Raw genomic sequence first — 14110 nt, forward strand, 5'->3', positions numbered from 1 at the left:
ACTTTTAGCAAACAAGGCTGTGGAAAAAATGGCCCAAAAGGCCCTTGAAAGGGTTTTAGGCGGAAACCCTTCTGTCCTGTGTACAGGGCCTGGTTTAATCCTTGCTATAGGGCCCTTACTTCTCTATGCACGCCACTGATTTATTTGTTTGGTCTATTTTCATCTCAAGTTCTATATGCACAAGTAGATAAAATGATCTGTATGAGTTTTACAAAATTCAATTCTTAAGTCATTGTGTTATTTCAAAGGATAATTTTCTTAGCTTTAATTTAGTTTTGAAGCTGTTTTAAACAAAAAAAAATCAGCTTTATTATTTATTTGAATCTTTCTGGAGTTTGCTGGTTTTCTTTTAAGGTGTTATTTGCATTATTGAATATGTATTGGTGTTGAGATATATGATTTTTGCACCAGTAAGGGAGGCAGCAAAAATATTGTGCTCTCAGATAAGAATGACTAATACAATGCATATCAAAATGATCTCTATCTCCTAACTCTTCTGTATGAGTCACTAGAACCACAATTCTGGAGAATTATAATGAGGAGAAGGAAAAATGGACTCCCAAAATTTAATGAGACAAATTATTTAAAGAGTGTTCATGTCAACTTGTTAGCCAGCAACATTTTAACTTTTTTGCAATAATTATGTACATAGGCAGTATAAATTGCGATAATTAAGTTAGACTGTAACCAAACAGTGTGAACTGCTTACAGCTTTGCTTCTCTAATCACACTGTCTATGAATGACAATACAGTATTGTTACCGAGGCATGATGTAAAGTTTAATACTCCTACAGTACTTTTGACTGGATTTGAGTAAATCATAAAATACATTTAAATAGACAGTGGAGACAATTTTACCTATAAGATTGTGATACGCAAAAATTAAATTGCATAAAATCAATTACTGAACATTGTCAAAGAAACAGTTCAATGACAAATTCAGTATTGCTAAATCTGTAATTCTTTCTCATTCATTAAAAGGCTGTGAACATTGTCTGAATTGATTATACCATTTTAAGGTTGTTATGCCTTAGAACATTGCCAGGGTTAAAAAAAAAAAAAAAAACATACATCACAAATGAACAGGTTTCAAATAAGAAACAATAATAACCTTGTCAAAAAAGCAATTTGTAAAAGGAAATTAATTATGTTGCTATATAAACACTACCAGCAATCAATAGGAAGTCTTGACACATGTTTAATAGGCAGAACTATTTATTACTATAATTTATGTAACATCAAATATTTCCTAGAGTTTTGACTAAATAGGCAAAATACATTTGTACTGTGGATTTACTTGATAGAAAATGAAATAACCAGCAAATAGATTTTCTTGCAGCCACTTTCTGATTCCTCCATTTCTCACTTCCACGTGAAGAATAAGCTCCAGTAGTTCAGGTTTTAAGCCGGTGTGCATTATTTATCTGTAAAGTTAATTGCAGATTTATAGCAAGCTTTAAATTGCTCAGTTCTATTGTTTCAGTGATGTTAAGGCTCTGTTAACATATTAAGAGATAACAAAAATATTTACCTCCTATGTATTCTTTTGCATTGCCATTAAGAGTAGACATCCTTGAGTTTCTTATCCAGCCACTTTATCACTTTCAGGTCAATTTACCTTGATGTTAACTGAAATACATATGTTCCAATCATGTTTAAAAAAATGCAAATAATTTGGTTAGTGTCCTAACTGTAGAGTATAGGACTCTAGATCCAGATTTGTGTTCATCTTTTTATCTTGGGTCCAAACTAATTGTGACACAGTTGTACTCTGAGAGTCATTGTTGAGTCTGATGCATTTTGGAAGTAGTATTAAGCAGGTTATCTGGCTTAGGGATCAACAACTCCAAGGGTCCTAACCTGTGCCCCATAAACACACACACTTAATTATGCTTGATCTGCCGTGTTCATGCCGTGGCCCTATTTATTGCTGTTTTCAGTTCCCAGGAAGTGGATTGATCTCATGACCATTGTGGCTAATCACCGGCAACTTCTTAATTCAAATATTCAGTATGCCTCTCGGCTCAAAAGTTTTGGTTCATAATCGCCTCCTCTGATAGGGAAAGAAACTCTTTCCACTGCCTGAACAACAAACGCTGTTGTATCACCTTTGTGCACAGTGGCAAAATGCAAACTTGCAGCGGAAACATTTCTGGTTTTATAGTGGGGAATGTCTGACAAGTGTTTGCGTATTCTGGTTTTTATCTGTTTTGTGGTGCAGCCTACATATTGTACCAAACACTCCTTGCAGGTAAATTCTGTGTTACAGTTTATGTATTGTTGAATTTTGTCTGCTTCCTGTATGAATAAAAATCTATTGGAACAATTACGTCTTGCCCTTACCATGATATTTTTTGTCACATCAGGTGGGTGGCATGACGTTGCCAGCAAAGTATTGTTGCCTGAAGTGTCCTTTCTATAAGTTGATGTGTAGACTTTTGTATTGATAGCATCACCATACAGGCACAAGTCCAGAAATGCAGTCAATTCTAAATCATAATGTACACTTAAATTTAATGAATCAATGTTATGATTCAGAATATTCTCCAATCGCCGGTATGTTCGCTACATCGCCCATCCATACAATCAACAGGTCGTCGATGTAGCGTCCTTACCATTTGATATTTAGAAAAAATTGATTTATATCTGCAAATAAGAACTGCTTCTCCCACGAAGCTATAAATATATTATCTATGGAAGGTGAAAACTTCGCCCCCATAAAAACTCCAGAAACCTGGAGATAAAAATCTCCATTAAACATGAAAAAATTATGTTTCAACAAAAAATCTATTGTCACACAAATGAAATCCTGGAGCTGTAAAGTATAGTTGCTATAGGATGTTAAGAACCATTGCATGGCTTGAATTGAGATTAAAAGATACCACTACCTAATCAACGTGTAGTTTTTAGTTCACTTAAAGCTATCAAAAGATTGCAATACCATACGAGTATCTTTGAGATAACCTAAAAATATAGTAGTGTGTCCCCCAAAATAAATGTCCATAAATTGTAATGTGAAATACTTAATGTAATGTATAATAGTGCCTAGAGATGAATGAATCAAAGTTGACATTCGCACTGAATCCGAATTTCCTCATGCTTCCTGGTAACGAATTGCTAAAATGGCTGCTGCACGTGTTAGGACATGGAGCAAAGAACTCTGGGAACGAGAGAACATCCACAATGCCATGCATGCAGCCAATCAGCAGCCAGCGAGCCCCTGTGATGTCACAGCCTTATAAATAGCCTCAGCCATCTTGGATTCTGCCATTTTCCAGTGTGCTTAGTGCAGAGAGAGACATCAGCAGGCGCTAGGGACAGTTCTATGAAAGACAGTTCTAGGAAAGACTTCATTGTGCTGAAAGTTCAGGGAAAGATTATTCAAGGTGTAGGGAAATCATAGGGAGGCATTATCCATGCTATAAAAGTAGAACAGGGTGCAATAGGAGAGGGTACAGCCTGGGTAATAGGAGCAATTCTATTACACCTTGCTCAACTTATTGGGGATCCAAATTGGTGCTATACTGCTGCTTTAAGTTTGTACTAGATGATACCTCTGTAATTCCAGCAAACCTTGCTTGTTATTGGGGTGCAAGTGCTTTGTTGCAGGGTGTATCTGTAGGAAATATACGTTTGTCATATTAACTGTACTGTTATGCATTTAAATTGTTCTACAGTTTCTTTTGGGGAGTATTAGTGTAAAAAAAGGAAGTTTTATTTGCCGTTCTGCAGTACAGTGACATTGTTCTCCAGTTTTTTTTGGGGTGCATTAGTGTAAAAAAAAAGGACGTCTTATTTACCATTCAGTTACATTATTTATCGTTCAGTTACATTGTACTACACACTTTTTTGGGGGTGTTTTAATAGTATAAAAAGTATGTCTTATTTGCCGTTCTATGGTGCAGTTATATTGTACTACAGCCTTTTTTGGGGTGTATAAGTGTAAAAAAAGAACATCTTATTTTCCGTTCTGCGGTGCAGTTAAATTGTACTACACATTTTTTAGGGGGCTTTTAATAGTATAAAAAGTACATCTTATTTGCTATTCTGCATACTTTTTTGTACTACAGCCTTTTTTGGGGTGTATAAGTGTAAAAAAGTACATCTTATTTGCCGTTCTGCGGTGCAGTTACATGTTACTTTTTATACTATTAAAATGCCCCCCAAAAAATGTGTATATGTCTTATTTGCCGTTCTATGGTGCAGTTGTATTGTACTACAGCCTTTTATGGGGTGTATAAGTGAAAAAAAAGTACATCTTACTTTTCGTTCTGCGGTGCAGTTAAATTGTACTACTCGTTTTTTGGAGGTGTTTTAATAGTATAAAAACATCTTATTTGCCGTTCTGCATGTGCGGGTGTATAAGTATATGCGGGTGTATAAGTACAAAAAAAGTACATCTTATTTGCCATTCTGCAGTGCAGTTACATTGTACTAAAGCACTTTTTTGTGGTGTATTAGTGTAAAAAATGTATATCTTATTTGCCGTTCTGCAGTGCAGTTACATTGTACTAAAGCACTTTTTTGTGGAGTATTAGTGTAAAAAAAGTATATCTTATTTGCCGTTTTGCGGTGCAGTTACATTGTAGTTTTTTTTTTGGGTGGGTGTTTTAATAGTATCAAAAGTACATCTTATTTGCTGTTCTGTGGTGCAGTTACATTGTACTACAACCTTTTTTGGGGTGTATATAAAAAAGTACATCCTATTTGCCGTTCTGTGGTGCAGTTACATTGTACTGCAGCCTTTTTTGGGGTGTGTAAGTGTAACAGAAGTACGTCTTATTTGCTGTTCTGCGGTGCAGTTACATTGCACTACAGCTTTTTTTTTTTTTTGTGTTAGGGTACTTTCACACTAGCATTGTTAGAATCCAGCAGGCAGTTTCATTGCAAGAACTACCTGCTGGATCCAGAAATCCATATGCAAACGGATATCTTTTTTTTCCAGATCCGGATCCGGATTCGTTAGACTTATTGATTGAAATACTGGATCAGTCTTTCCAGTATCATCCGGAATAACGGATCCAGTATTACATTTTTTTCAAAGCCAGGAAGAACTGCGCATGCAATGCGGCAATTTCCGGAACAGTTGGTACCAGATCCGGCATTAATACATTTCGATAGAAATTAATGCCGGATCCGGCAAGTGTAGTGTTCCGGAATTTTGGCCGAGAAAATACAGCAGCAAGTTGCAGTATTTTGTCCGGTCAAATACCGTACAAGGGATGGAACAGAAGACATCCTGATGCATACTGAATGGATTGCTTTCCATTCAGAATGCATTGGGACAAAACAGAAGCGTTTTTTTTCTGGTATTAAGACCCTTTACTGGATTTCAATACCGGAAAAGAATAACGTGTGAAAGTACCCTTAGGGGAGAAAACAGGTACGTTTTATTTGCCTCTATCCGGTCAAGTTACATTGTTGTACAGATTTTTTGGGGAGTATTAATTTCCTTTTAATTTAATTATTTTATCTAACAGTATGTCAGACAGACAAGTGACAGGCCCTTCAAAGGGAACGAGCAGTGGCCAAAATGTTTCTGGTGCAGGCAAAAGTAGAAGCAGAATAAGAGGGAATGACAGCTGGAGTCGTAGTAAGAGGCCTGAACTTCCAGTGTCAGCTAGCTGTTGTGTCTTGACCAGCAACCCAGCAGTGCTTGAATGCAGGGGTCAAGTCCTGGGAAAAAAAAGTGTGGGAACTCACCCAAATGCCTCCGTGTGACGTCACGGCGCGCGGCGTATGCAAAGGGCAGGGGAGGTTGGGAGGAGGAGCAAGCAAGTATTGTATTTTTCGCCCTATAAGATGCACCTAGGTTTTAGAGGAGGATAATAGGAAACAATATTTTTCATTCCACCTCAGGTCAGACCCGCAATGTTAATTAGACCTCAGCTCACAGGCACAGCCCCAATGCGTCAGATCAGACCCCCATGTCAGCCATCAGCCCTCCATGTCATATTTCTCCCCGTCCATGGCACAGACAGACTACAGACATTGTCTCCGGCCCATCATGTAACCCCATCCTCACCCATGTCACATTCCCCCCCCCCCCTCCATTTCATTGCTCTAACACCTAAAGAAAAAATAATTTAAAAAACCTCCATGTTTCTCCAGATGATCTTATGCTAAAAGTAGTGGTAATAGAGTCTCAAAGGTCTATAGAAGCAGGTACACTATTTTCACAAACCTTTGAGACTCTATTAACACTACTATCAACGTCAGGTCATTCAGAGAAACAGCGTGTTTTTTTAATTATGTTTTTCCTTTATGTGTTAAAACATAACTTTCATTTGATTGCTGTAACACCTAAAGGAAAAATCATTTTAAAACCCTGCTGTGTCTCTAAATGACCTTATGTTGACAGTAGTGTTAATAGAGCCTCAAAGGTCTGTAAAAATAGGGTAACTGCTTCTATAGACCTTTCAGACTCTATCACCACTGCTATCGACATAAGGTCATCTTGAGAAACAGCAGGTTTTTAATTTGTTTTCCTTTAGGTGTTCAAGCAATCAAATAAGTTATGTTTTAACACCTAAAGGAAAAACATAATTTTAAAAACTTGCTCTCTTTCTCTAGGTGACCTTATGTTTATAGTAGTGTTAATAGAGTCTCAAGGGTCTATAAAAGCAGTTACCCTATTTTTACAGACTTTTGAGACTCTATTAACACTACTATCAACATAAGGTCATCTACAGAAACAGCAGGCTTTTAAAAAAAATCCCTTTAGGTGTTAGAGTAAATTGCAATCAAATAAACATTATGTGTGAAGATTACGGTCAGAAACAGACAAGCAGGGTTTTCTTTATCCTCTTGGGTATTAGTTTTTACATTCATAAAGCTCCACATTGAGCTTTCAGCAGCAGACAGATGCCAGGGCACTTCTGTGGTCACCTTACCTGGGCACATGGTATTTGCTCAGCAGAGTCCTGCTATACATGCTGGGTAGATGCTAGAATGGATTTGTAAGAAGGAGGTCTGTGACATCACTGGTCACATGATCCACTGTGAGAACGCAGGCTTCACAACCTCCTGCTGTGTTTAGCTCCAGAGAGAAGGGGGTGTGAAAGGATGGACCAATGGCAGGGCAGCTAGCTGATACTGGCCAATCAGCAGCCTCCTGCTCCTCTCTGTGGCTTAGAGTGAACACTGGCTGGGGAGGGCTCCCGGCAGCGCTGCGCTGCTGACAAGTAAGTGATTGATCTCTCTCTTCTGTGCAGAGTGCGTCCTAAAGGCAGCCGCTTGGTCTGCCTTATGGAAGCGCCGGCCCTGTGAATGGGAACGACGTTCCTGCTGTGAAAAAAGTGCAGGAACACCGTTCCCACCCATTCCCCCTCGACTCGAGCCCTGCTTGAATGGTTGACTCGGTTTTCTACTTTGTCACCAGTGACATCATTTTCTGCTTCCTCTGCTAGAGAAGTATTGTATGCCATAAGCTCCGCTCCACTTCTCAGCGAGTACGATCTACTTAGAGGACAGTCAGCAGCTACTGCTCAGCCAAGATCTGGAGGAGAGATCTGCCGTTTCCTCCGGTAGGCAAGCAAGTAATGATGATGAGAGTCGCATGGGAGCTGATGTTGTGAGCGGTCAGGCTCCTGGCCCTGAGACCATTAAGGGGGACATGAGTGACGTCCAGACAGTAGTGGATGATGATGAAGCCGATCGCACTTGGGAGCTGGGTAAATAAGGGGCTTCATCATCATCAGGAGAAGATAGGTGGCAGCTTGCGCTATATAGACAAAGGCTGAGCCAGTAAGGTTGTAGTGTGGCCGGGAAGTCAGCAGGGTGGCAGCAGTGGGAGGTCAGATGCCAAACGTGACCAGGGTAGACTGCCCGCTTTGCAGGAGCCTAGGAAGTAGTGGTGCAGGTGTTCACAGAAGCAGCGGTAGCAGGCAGTCAGTATGGAGTGTTGGGGGGAAAATACCATTCTCGGTGGTGTGGCAGTTTTTTGTTAAGCTGCTGGAGGAGGTGAACATGGCCATTTGCTAAATTTGTGGGCAGAAGGTGAAGTGTGGAAAAGGGTCCCAATGTTGGCACCACCGCCTTGCATCAACACATGCAGCATCACCATAAAGTGGCCTGGGAGAACCATGGCTCCGATTTGGTACTCCAGCCTGCCACAGCAACCGCTGCATCACCCAGTGGCATGCACCCAATTTCATGCAGTCAAGGCTCCACCACCTCAGCCAAAGGGAGCAGTCTGTCCCTCCTATCATCTGCTGGTCCTGATGCTCCTGGGCCTCCTCCTCCTACTCCTCGTCAGCAATTGATTGCCAAAAGACAATAGTATTTGTGGACTCATCCAACGGCGCAGAAGTTGCTGGTACTGCAGTCCCTCCCTTTTCAAGTGGTGGACTGTACCTTTCAGAGAACTGATGGCTTGTGCCGAGCCAAGGTGGAGAGTCCCAAGCCATCATTTCTTTGTGAAAAAGGTAGTACCAGCCCTGCACACATGTGTAGAAAGGAAGGTAGGCCAGTCCTTGAGCCTGTATGTGTCTGTCAAAGTGCAAGGCAGTGCCGACATGTGGAGCTTTAACATGCGGTCAAAGACAATATACTGTATGTCCTTTACGGCCCACTGAGTAAATCTAGTTCCCGCTCAGCCACACCAGCAACTTGGCCAGGTGATGCCGCTTCCGTATCCACGTTCTCATGCCGTTCTCAGCCTCCACTGCAGGGACAATTCACAGTGCCCCTCCAGCATACCACATGTGCAGGGCATGGCTGGGTAGTGATGTTCTGCATCTAGTTTTCCTGGGAGAATGGAGTCATACAGGGGAGGAACTGCTTTGCGTCCTTCATCAAGAAAGCAAATCCTGGCTTTCTCCTCGGCAACTCAAAATCAGAACCGTGGTGACAGACAACGTGAAGAACATGGTATCAAAGAGGACTGAGCCATGTGCCCTGCATGGATCACATGTTCAATCTAGTTCTAAATCGGTTCCTGAAGTCTTCCGCCTATCTACAAGACATCCTGAAAATGGACAGGAAACTTTGTATGCACTTCAGCCACTCATACACTGCAAAGCACACCCTCCTGGAGCTGCAGCGGCACAATGGCATTTCCCAACATAGGCTGGTATGCAACATTTTTACCCGTTGGAATTCCACCCTCCATATTATAAACCGATTATATGAACAGAGAAAGACCATAAATGATTTCATGATGATAAAGGCGGACAGAGGTACTCCCCAGTGTAACTTCGATGTTAGCCAGTAGCAGCTCATGCGTGACACCTGCCGTTTGATCAGGCCTTTTGAGTAGGCCACTTTATTTGTCAGTCACCAGGATGAGCAACGTCATTCCACTGATTTATGTCCTGGAACAGATGCTGCTAAATCTGAATGGCCAGGAAAAAGGAGACGGGGCGACGACATATCACGGCCACATAAGCCCTGTGGGGGATGAACTAGAGGAGTAAGAGGAAGAGGACATTCAAGCACAGGCAAAGCGTAGAGAAATGGGTGGTTTTTCTACACAGGTGACAGGAGAGGAGGAGCAGGACCAGCCAGAAGAGCTACAGGGCAATGAGGAAAATGAGGCAGAGAACCCAGACTCATCGTGGCAGTATGCAGTGGGGATGGAGGCAGGGAATCCCTCCAAGTCACTTGCTCAAATGGCCCAATGCATGCTCACTTGCTTGCGTAGTGACAGCCGAATTGTCACCATTCGCCAGAGGGATGACTACTGGCTCTCCACAATGTTAGAACCTCATTACCAGTCCAAAATGGGGGCCTTTTTTACATCCACTGAGAGGGAGGACAAACTGAACTACAATCTTGACATCCCATGTAGTCAGTTGGCCACTGCCTATGTGCGTCATTGCCCATCCTCACCCAGGTCTAACTGGTGGCTCCTTCTGCGCGCATGTTCCACTGAAATTGCTGCTGGGGGGTAGTGGGGGGACAGGAGGAGTACCAGCTCCATCAGCAGCAACTTAAGTCAAGAGTTGTTGATGAGCAGTTTTCTTCACCTGCCTACTGATGAAACTACTCACCAGTAGCAGCCAGTAGACATAGATCAGAACCTGAACCAACAGGTTGTGGCATATTTGGAATGCACCCTGCCAGCCAACCTTGAATATCCGCTGGACTACCAGACAGCCAAACTGGATTTGTGGCCACAACTTGCCGAGTTTGCCCTGGACAAGCTTTCCTGCCCGGCCAGAAGTGTGGCATCAGAGCGGTTGTTTAGTGTGGCGGGGGCCCATAGCTACCCCAAGGAAAACTTTCATGTCCACCTAAAATGTGGAGAAACTGACCTTTGTGAAGATAAATCAGGCATGTATCAGCCAGAATTTTCAAACACCAGTGCCTGGTGCATCAGACTAGATCATCCATAGTGCCACACCTTCACTTTGACAAAAGAGGCCTGTTTCTTCTGGCTACCTTCTTTAGCTACTATTCTGATGCTGCCACCCACCTGATGCCATACCTGATGCCAGGTGATCCTTCTGCCAGCCACCATCTTCAGCTGGTACTGGTATTGACCCCCATCTCCCCACTCTGTAACTGGGCAACTCTGTGGTCATCTCATGCTGCTGCCACCTCACCCCTCTGTGGTCTCATCATGCTGCTGCCACCTTCAACTCTATGTCACTGGGCCACTCTGTGGTCTCCTCATGCTGCCGCCACTTCTCCACTCTGTGGTCTCCTCATGCTGCTGCCACATCACTATGCTACGGTCTACTTATGCTGCTGTCACCTCAACACTCTGTGGTCTCCTCATGCTGCTGCCACCTCAACACTCTGTGGTCTCCTCATGCTGCTGCCACCTCCTCACTCTGTCACTGGGTCACTCTGTGGTCTCCTCATGCTGCAGCCACATCACTACTCTGTGGTCTCCTCATGCTGCTGCCACTTCTCCACTCCATGGTCTCATGCTGCTGCCACCTCAGCACTATGTCACTGGGCCACTCTGTTGTCTCCTCATGCTGCTGCCACATCACTACTCTGAGGTCTTCTGCTGCCATCTCAACACTCTTTGTTCTCCTCATGCTGCTGCCACCTCACCACTCTGTGATCTCCTCATGCTGCAGCCATCTCAACACTCTGTGGTCTCCTCATGCTGCTGCTACCTCAACACTATGTCACTGGGTCACTCTGTGGTCTTCTCATGCTGCTGCTACATCACTACTCTGTGGTCTTCTCATGCTGCTGCCAGTTCTCCACTCTGTGGTCTCCACATGTTGCTGCAACCTCAACACTATGTTACTGGGTCACTCTGTAGTTTTCTCATGCTGCTGCCACATCACTACTCTGTGGTATCCTCATGCTGCTGCTACCTCAACACTATGTCAATAAGCCAGTCTGTGGTCTCCTCATGCTGCTGCCATCTCAACAATCTGTGGTCTCATGCTGCTGCTACCTCAATACTATGTCACTGGGCCACTACGTGGTCTCCTCATGCTGCTGCCACCTCCCCACTCTGTCACTGGGCCACTCTGTGGTCTCCTCATGCTGCTGCTGCCACCTCCTCACTCTTCACTGGACCACTCTGTGGTCTCCTCATGCTGCTGCCACATCCCTACTTTGTGGTCTCCTCATGCCGCTGCCACTTCTCCACTCTGTGGTCTCCTAATGCTTTTGCAACCTCACCACTCTGTCATTGGGCCACTCTGTGGACTTCTCATGCTGTTCCCACACTCTCCACACTGTGACTGGACAATTCAATAATCCACAGCACTCGCCAGTAGATGGTGAAAAAAGTTGTGATTTATTCACTCAAGCAGCTAGAATACAGCGACATTTCGACTTCAGTTGGTCTTTATCAAGTGGCTTGATAAAGACCAACTGAGGTCGAAACGTTGCTGTATTCTAGCTGCTTGAGTGAATAACTCACCACTTTTTTCGCCATCTACCGGCGAGTGCTGCGGTTTATTGAATTGTCTGGATGATTTGGGACCCCCAGCCAGGATCCCTATCTGCCGCACCATCTGGCTTGTAAGCTGTTTCCTGGTCAGTACCCAAATGAGTGGGATAAGTAGTGCTGCCAACCCCTGATTTTTTCCACACTGTGACTGGGCCACTTTTTTGCCTGGTTGACATCATCATTTATTTGACCAGTCTTCTGATCTGTCAGAAGGAAGGAAAAATAAGATGCACAATGGATCCTGTCTGTGTAGCAGCTATAAGGCCTGTATGGTCATGGTTTATGATTTGGTATCCAAAAGCAGGAGTGGGTAAAAAGCACAGAACACATGCAAATATTCCATTCACATGTCATCAGTTTTTTGGATCCACTCCTGTTTTTCTTTTTGTTTGCTTTAGCAATACTGATGTATTACTGACCAGATGCCGACTGCTCTACTTGTATAAGGCTACTTTCACACTAGCGCTTGATCGGATCCGTTCTGAACGGATCCGATCATATTAATGCAGACGGAGGCTCCGTTCAGTACGGATCCGTCTGCATTAATAACTTAGAAAATTTTCTAAGTGCGCAAAATGCCTGAGCGGATCCGTTCAGACTTTCAATGTAAAGTCAATGGGGGACGGATCTGCTTGAAGATTGAGCCATATGGTGACCTCTTCAAGCGGATCCGTTCCCATTGACTTACATTGTAAGTCTGAACGGATCCGCTCGCCTCCGCACGGCCAGGCAGACAGCTGAACGCTGCAAGCAGCGTTCAGCTGTCCGCCTGTCTGTGCGGAGGTGAGCGGAGCGGAGGCTGAACGCCGCCAGACTGATGCAGTCTGAGCGGATCCGCTCCATTCAGACTGCATCACGGCTGGACGGAGGCGTTCGGGTCCGCTCGTGAGCTCCTTCAAACGGAGCTCACGTGCGGACCGACGAATGCTAGTGTGAAACTAGCCTAAGTGTTTAATAAAACAGGTTCTGTAGACATCTATGTGGAATCAGCTGACAATGGTGTAAAAGCAATAAATTCAGATTGAATAGAATCTTTTTGGAAACTTTGGCAAACCGACCGCTCTTTTGTGCGAGGCATCATTCATATAAGACAATGCCTCTTGTGAAAAGCAAACCCCGAACTGGTGTGTGTTTATTATAGGGCAGAGCAGCTGAAACCAACACCTCCAATCTCATCTCATTGATTAGACTTCAGTTGGATGACACCTCACTCCAATTAGCACTTAGAGATGTGTCATTAGTCTAGGGGTTCACATACTTTTTCCACCTGCACTGTGAATGTTTACATGGTGTGTTCAATAATAACATGGTAACATTTAATTTTTTGTGTGTTATTAGTTTAGGCAGTCTGTGATTGTCTATGGTTGTGAGACAGATCACATTTTATGACCAATTTGTGCAGAAATCCATATAATTCCAAAGGGTTCACATACTTTTTCTTGCAACTGTATACATACAGTAGTATCCACACATTGTGCTTTCAGTAGAAATTAAAGGGGTACTCCGATCTTAGACACTTATAGCGTGTCCAAACAATAGCAAGAAACACTTTCTGCCCCTTATACCTTTCTTCACTTATTGGATAAATATGTTCTGCAGTTTTTCTCCATTGTACTCTTTTCCATGCTGGAATTTAGGAATTTAGCAGTACCATCCTTATTGGCAGCTCACTGACACTCCTGAGGGTCAAGAGGTGGAAGAGACCATTTTTATTTATAATGCCATACTGCTGTGTAGTCAGTACTTACAGGAGCTGTCAGCAACTATTACCAACTGACTGACACTCCTGCATTTTATCACTTTGAAAGAAGATAGGAGTTGTCTCACATGTTATACAGCAGAGGAGTCATCATAGCCATTGGTATGAGCTGACAACTTCTGCAAGCATTACACAGCAAATGTAGAGCCCTTGACAGCTCTGACAGCTCTGAGGACATCTGTTTTGCAACATGCAGCACAGAAGCTGCCAAAACTGTCAGTAAATACTGCTGACAGCTCCTACAACAGTATGCAGCTAATTTGGGAAGGGACATTGTTTGTAGGTGCTTGACAGATTCTATATTATTAGCAAGGGCACCCCTATGCAAAGGATAGGCAATGCACCATGTATAGTCACACAGGTTGCACAACCCTAAGGCCTGCCATGACATGGATTTCTGACTGATTCTGCTGAGTATTTATCATAGATTTCACCTCATGCATTACGTTGAACTGATACTTCCTCTCTAAACTCATGGAATGTCT

General features: G+C 43.1%; 1 protein-coding gene and 1 long non-coding RNA gene across 2 annotated transcripts in view; one reads left to right on the plus strand and one right to left on the minus strand.

Annotated features, from left to right (window-relative positions):
• Positions 1-14110, plus strand: part of NKAIN2 (sodium/potassium transporting ATPase interacting 2) — an 850529-nt gene that overhangs the window by 258922 nt on the left and 577497 nt on the right. The gene's annotated exons all lie outside the window — the stretch shown is intronic.
• On the minus strand, positions 1204-7039 carry LOC122936037. Its single transcript, XR_006388867.1, has 3 exons — positions 6894-7039; positions 1532-1629; positions 1204-1424 (listed from the first exon to the last, which is right to left on the minus strand). It is a non-coding gene; the product is annotated as an uncharacterized LOC122936037 (long non-coding RNA).

Source organism: Bufo gargarizans, chromosome 4 (assembly GCF_014858855.1).
Source record: "Bufo gargarizans isolate SCDJY-AF-19 chromosome 4, ASM1485885v1, whole genome shotgun sequence".
Classification (NCBI taxonomy): domain Eukaryota; kingdom Metazoa; phylum Chordata; class Amphibia; order Anura; family Bufonidae; genus Bufo; species Bufo gargarizans.